The 6,341-nt window shown below is 43.9% G+C and overlaps 1 pseudogene; it reads left to right on the top strand.

The window, feature by feature from the left end:
• The first annotated feature begins 214 nt into the window (after nt 1–214).
• LOC129475579 (voltage-dependent anion-selective channel protein 1-like) lies at nt 215–1,924 on the top strand (annotated as a pseudogene).
• The last annotated feature ends 4,417 nt before the right edge of the window (nt 1,925–6,341 follow it).

The following is a 6,341-nucleotide window of genomic DNA, read 5'->3' as shown; positions in this document are numbered from 1 at the left end:
GCCAACAAACCTCATCTCAGCAACAGTTGCCAGAGAATGCACCTTGTGATACATGTTCACTCTGTATTTGTATCAGGGCCACGCTTGTAACTTTTTGAAAAGTGTACTTCAACAGATATCACAGGCAGCATAGAAATGTTACAAGGGCCTGCCGTAGCCATATCTGAGCCCGCCGCCACCGCCTCTGAGCAGAAGATGGCTATGCCGCCCACGTATGCCGATCTTGGCAAATCTGCCAAGGATGTCTTCACCAAGGACTATGGATTTGGCTTAATAAAGCTTGATTTGTAAACAAAATCTGAGAATGGATTGGAATTTACAAGCTCAGGCTCAGCCAACACTGAGACCACCAAAATGACGGGCATTCTGGAAACCAAGTACAGATGGACTGAGTACGGCCTGACATTTACTGAGAAATGGAACACCGACAATACACTAGGCACCTAGATTACCATGGAAGATCAGCTTGCATGTGGACTGAAGCTGACCTTCGATTCATCCTTCTCACCTAACACTGGGGGGAAAAAATGCTAAAATCAAGACAGGGTACAAGCAGGAGCGCATTAACCTGGACTGCGACGTAGATTTTGACATTGCTGGGCGTTCCATCCTGGGTGCTCTGGTGCTGGGTTACAAGGGCTGGCTGGCCGACTACCAGATGAATTTTGAGACTGCAAAGTCCAGAGTGACCCGTAGCAATTTTGCAGTTGGCTACGAGACTGATGAATTCTGGCTTCACACTAATGTGAATGACGGGACAGAGTTTGGCAGCCTCATTTACCAGAAAGTGAACAAGAAGTTGGAGACCGCTGTCAATCTTGCCTGGACAGCAGGAAACAGTAACACGTGCTTCAGAATAGCAGCCAAGTATCAGATTGACCCTGATGCCTGCTTCTCGGCTAAAGTGAACAACTCCAGCCTGATAGGTTTAGGATACACTCAGACTCTAAAGCCAGGTATCAAACTGACACTGTCAGCTCTTCTGGATGGCAAGAACGTCAATGCTGGTGGCCACAAGCTTGGTCTAGGACTGGAATTTCAAGCATAAATGAATACTGTACTATTGTTTAATTTTAAACTATTTTGCAGCATAGCTACCTTCAGAATTTAATGTATCTTTTAATGCTGTATGTCTGGGATGCAAGTATTGCTAAATATGTTAGCCCTCCACGTTAAAGTTGATTCAGCTTTAAGATGTTACCCTTCCGGAGGTACAGAAGAAACCCATTTCCAAAAAAGGTCCTTTCAGTGGTAGACTCGGGGGGAACTTGGTGGCCCCTTTGAGATGCCAAGTTTCTTTTTTATTTAGAAATGGCTGCAAGTGGAAGCTGATAATATGTAGGCACTTTGTAAATTCATATTGAGTAAATGAATGAAATTGTGATTTCCTGAGAATCGAACCTTGGCTTCCTAACCCTAATTGATGACAGGCTCGCTTCTTGATGTTGTGTACAAACTCACCTGAATGGGACTTTTTTAGACAAATCTTCATGACCTGTTCTCACCCCAGTTCATCATCACTTCTTTTACACCAAAAGGTCTGCAGGGTGGGGTCACTGTTTCTTTTGTGCCATTTTGGGGTGGAGAAGATGGATGTGATGAAGCCAATAATTCAGGACTTATTCCTTCTTGTGTTGTGTTTTTTTTTTTTGCCCTTGCACCAGAGTATGAAATAGATTCCAGGAGCTCCATCTATAAGCTTGGAAGTGTCTGTGTGATTGTAATCATATGGTGACAACACTCAGAATCTAAACTGGACTTCTGTTGTATTCTCACCACTCAATTTGCTTCTTAGCAGTTTAATGGGTACATTTTAGAGTCTTCCATTTTGTGTGGAATTAGATCCTCCCCTTCAAATGCTGTAATTAACATCACTTAAAAAAAACTTGAATAAAATATTGAAACCTCAAAAAATAAAAAGAAATGTTACAAGGGCAAGCGCCTGGATAGGACAGAGAATCAGTTCTTTATTAAGAGCTGTGTGACATGGACACAGGGAGGGGAACATCACACACCGGGGCTTGTCAGAGGGTGGGGGGCAAGGGAAAGGAGAACATTAGGACAAATACCTAATGCATGCGGGGCTTAAAACCTAGATGACGGGTTGATAGGTGCAGCAAACCATCACGGCACATGTATACATATGTAACAAACCTGCATGTTCTGCACATGTATCCCAGAACTTAAAGTAATTTAAAAAAAAAGACCTGTGTGAGGTTAATTGATATCTTTACTACTATCTCAACAAAACTGCTATGTTCTGGGTACCCTGCCTTGGGAACACGTTGAGGCGCTCTAACAGCGAAAGGACAGTGCATACACTAAAAGATGTAAAGGAAAGGGAACGTTCTCAGTAACATTTTAAACAGGGTGTGTTTCTTCAGGGTTTTCCCTTTTTCCTTTTGGCATCCCCTCTGCACTCTCTTCCTTCTCCTCTATTATCCATGCCAACTGCACTGCACCCTGGGCCCCCAGAAAATCTCCAGGACCTTTTCCTCCTTCCCCTTCCCCTGTCCACCAAAAGGGACCCATGCTTCATTACCCCTCTGGTAATGCCTCATTCCCTTAGACACTTGCTAAATGACTCATTCATCTGGTCAATCAGACTATTAATAGCTGCTAATAGCACTGTGAACAGTCCCATTTCTATGCTTTTTCCAGGAGAGGAATATAATGTGGGGTTTTAGAGCCATATTAGGGCCAATAGGACAGACAGTTGCAAGTAGAAGCAGCCACAAGTCATGACTTCTCAACACCACTTTGATATGAAAAGACAGAGTTCAGAGTAGGATCCTAGGAAAGGGATAGTGACAAGCATGGCCTTCAGCAGCCAGAAACAAGTGGCCCAGACTACTCCAGGGGCTGGAGAAGTGAAGGGACCAGGGAGAAGAGTGAGACTGCTCCAGCCACCTTCTTGTGAGTTCTGACTTGTATTCCAAGGCAATTCCCAACAAAGAACTGATTTAAAAACAGTCTGGGTTATTTGCTAATAGTTTGCTGCCCTTGTCCTGGAGAAATTTGGCTTCAGGTAAATGTCAACATCCTGATTAAAAGAAACAGGAAGCATTCAGAACTCTTGACAAAAAGAAAATAAAATTGAATAATGAAGGCTGTGCACATGGAGCCCTTCCTCTGTGATAAGACTGACACAGCCAGGAAACTGTATTCAAAGTTGTCTGGAAGAATACTTTTCCCTGTGGGTTATGGTTTTGATTAAGAGTTAGGTTCATTTGCATATGCTTGTATTCACTGTTGGGGGTTGCTTTTTTCCTCCCATTTACATTTACTTTTTTTTTTTCCACTAGGTGGCTTTTTCTCATTTTCCTATGCATCACAAGAGGAAATGTTGGAAACATACACTGCGAACAGAAGAATTTTTAATTGCCTTTAGATAAAGATTTATGTTGTGTAGATTGCTGGGCCAGGCAAGGTGGCTCACGCCTGTAATTCCAGCACTTTGGGAGGCCAAGGTGGGCGGATCACCTGAGGTCAGGAGTTCAAGACCAACCTGGCCAACATGGAGAAACTCCGTCTCTACTAAAAATACAAAAATTAGCCTGGTGTGGTGGTGCATGCCTGTAATCCCAGCTACTAGGGAGGCTAAGGCAGGAGAATTGCTTGAACCTGGGAGGCAGGGGTTACAGTGAGCAGAGATTGTGCCACTGCACTCCAGCCTGGGCAACAGAGCAAGACACCATCTCAAAAAAAAAAAAAATACTAGATTGCTGTACCATCTCAAGATATTAAACCTGGCTCCAGGTCCTTAATGTACTTCTGGAATTAACAGCAAAAAGAAAACCCAAGAAGAACAAAGCTGGAGGCATCACGCTACCTGACTTTAAACTATACTACAAGGCTACAGTAACCAAAACAGCATGGTACTGGTACCAAAACAGATATATAGACCAATGGAACAGAACTGAGGCCTCAGAAATAACACCACACAGCTACAACCATCTGATTTTTGACAAACCTGACACACACAAGCAATGGGGAAAATATTCCCTATTTAATAAATGATGTTCAGAAAACTGGCTAGCCATATGCAGAAAACTGAAACTGGACTCTTTCCTTACACCTTTTACAAAACTGAGCTCAAGATGGATCAAAGAATTAAACATAAGACCTAGGACCATAAAAATCCTAGAAGAAAACCTGGGCAATACCATTTAGGACATAGGCATGGGCAAAGACTTCATGTCTAAAACACCAAAAGCAATAGCAACAAAAGCCAAAATTGACAAATGGGATCTAAGTAAACTAAAGAGCTTCTGCACAGCAAAAGAAACTATCATCAGAGTGAACAGGCAACCTCCAGAATGGGAGAAAATTTTTGCAATCTATCCATCTGACAAAGGGCTAATATCCAGAATCTACAAAGAATTTAAACAAATTTACAAGAAAAAAGCAAACAATCCCATCAAAGAATGGGCAAAGGATATGAACAGACACTTCTCAAAAGAAGACATTTATGCAGCCAGCAGACATATGAAAAAATGCTCATCATCACTGGTCATTAGAGAAATGCAAATCAAAACCACAATGAGATCTCATGCCAGTTAGAATGGCTATCATTGAAAAGTCAGGAAACAACAGATGCTGGAGAGGTTGTGGAAAAATAGGAACACTTTTACACTGTTGGTGGGAGTGTAAATCAGTTCAACCATTGTGGAAGATAGTGTGGCAATTCCTCAAGGATCTAGAACTGGAAATACCATTTGACCCAGCAATCCCATTACTGGGCATATACCCAAAGGATTATAAATCATTCTACGATAAAGACACATGCACATGTATGTTTATTGTGGCACTATTCACAATAGCAAAGACTTGGAACCAACCCAAAAGTCCATCAATGATAGACTGGATTAAGAAAATGTGGCACATATACACCATGGAATACTATGCAGCCATAAAAAAGGATGAGTTCATGTCCTTTGCAGGGGCATGGATGAAGCTGGAAACCATCATTCTCAGCAAACTATCACAAGATCAGAAAACCATGTTCTCACTCATAAGTGGGAGTTGAACAATGACAACACATGGACACAGAGAGGGGAACACCACACACCGGGGCCTGTCGGGGGGTAGAGGGCTAGGGGAGAGATAACATTAGGAGAAATACCTAACGTAGGTGACGTGTTGATGGGTGCAGCAAACCACCGGGGCACGTGTATACCTACATAACAAAACTGCATGTTCTGCACATGTAACCCAGAACTTAAAGTATAATTTAAAAAATAAATAAATAAATAACATCACAAAGCCACTTTTGATTGAAAAATCAAAATCAAAAAAAGAAAGAAAACCCACATGGGAAAATATTTCATCACAGAAGTACCAGCTGCTGGAGACTGGGCTCGTCTAAGGGACCCCTGCTCTGTGGTCCTGGGGTGAGGGGCCCTCCACCAGGGCAGGAATTCTACTTAATAAAATTTTTTCTTTGAAGTTTCCCTAAATCCCAAATCCGACGATGCAATTTTAGCAATGGAAAGAATGAATGAATAAATGAATACACTGCAAGAATGACTGACTGGAGGCAGGGCGCCTGCTGGGCTTGTGATTGAGTTTAGGGATGAATGGGCAGCACAAGACTGCAGGAGCTTACATGAAGTCAGCCCCCATCACCCCTGCTCTAAGAGGTAGAGCGCGGCTATGAGCCAGTGATCTCCGTGAATTCTACTACAGGATTTACTATCTTTGGCCCCTTTGACAAATGTCAGTCTCGAGGCACTGAGACAGGATTCGAATCTCTCTTCTCATCCCAAAAGTCCCAGGAACCGCAGCCCAGAACTCTGGCCAAGCAACCATTGAGCCTGCGCCGAACAGGCGACCAATTGTAGCTGGGCGCGCGACCGAGTTGAGGTGCGGGAGTTTGCCCCTTTTGCGCGCAGAAAAAGCTTAGGAAAAATGAAAACTCGAGTTGACCAGTCAGATCCCAGAACGAGCCTTGCGGCCCGCTCCCTTCTGCTTGGATCCAATCGCGTGCCCCTGCACGCGCAAGCCATGGTTTCAAAGTCAAAAAGCCAAGAAAGGCAGAGCCCAAGGACCTGGGACTGGAACCGAGGAGATGTGGAGGCCTCTTATGCTAGCCGGTGCCTGCCTGGGATGGGAAATGAGAGGGTGGTTGTGGGCTACAGGCAGTCAAGGTAGTGTCATTCCTGCCTTCTTCAGAGGCTTGGGCTGCAACCACTTGCATGGGGTGGAAGTGGCCCTTCGAGTCCCCCCAACACACAAAATGGTTTGATCCAAGCCCCCTACCCAGTGGTGCCTCCCAGAGCTGACTGTTCTGTCTCTGCCTACCGCAGTGATATCGCCTGGCAGGATGTTTCCATCTTTGA

The sequence above is a fragment of the Symphalangus syndactylus genome, chromosome X, assembly GCF_028878055.3.
Source record: "Symphalangus syndactylus isolate Jambi chromosome X, NHGRI_mSymSyn1-v2.1_pri, whole genome shotgun sequence".
Taxonomy (NCBI): Eukaryota; Metazoa; Chordata; class Mammalia; order Primates; family Hylobatidae; genus Symphalangus; species Symphalangus syndactylus.
This window is presented reverse-complemented; position numbering and strand designations above follow the sequence as displayed.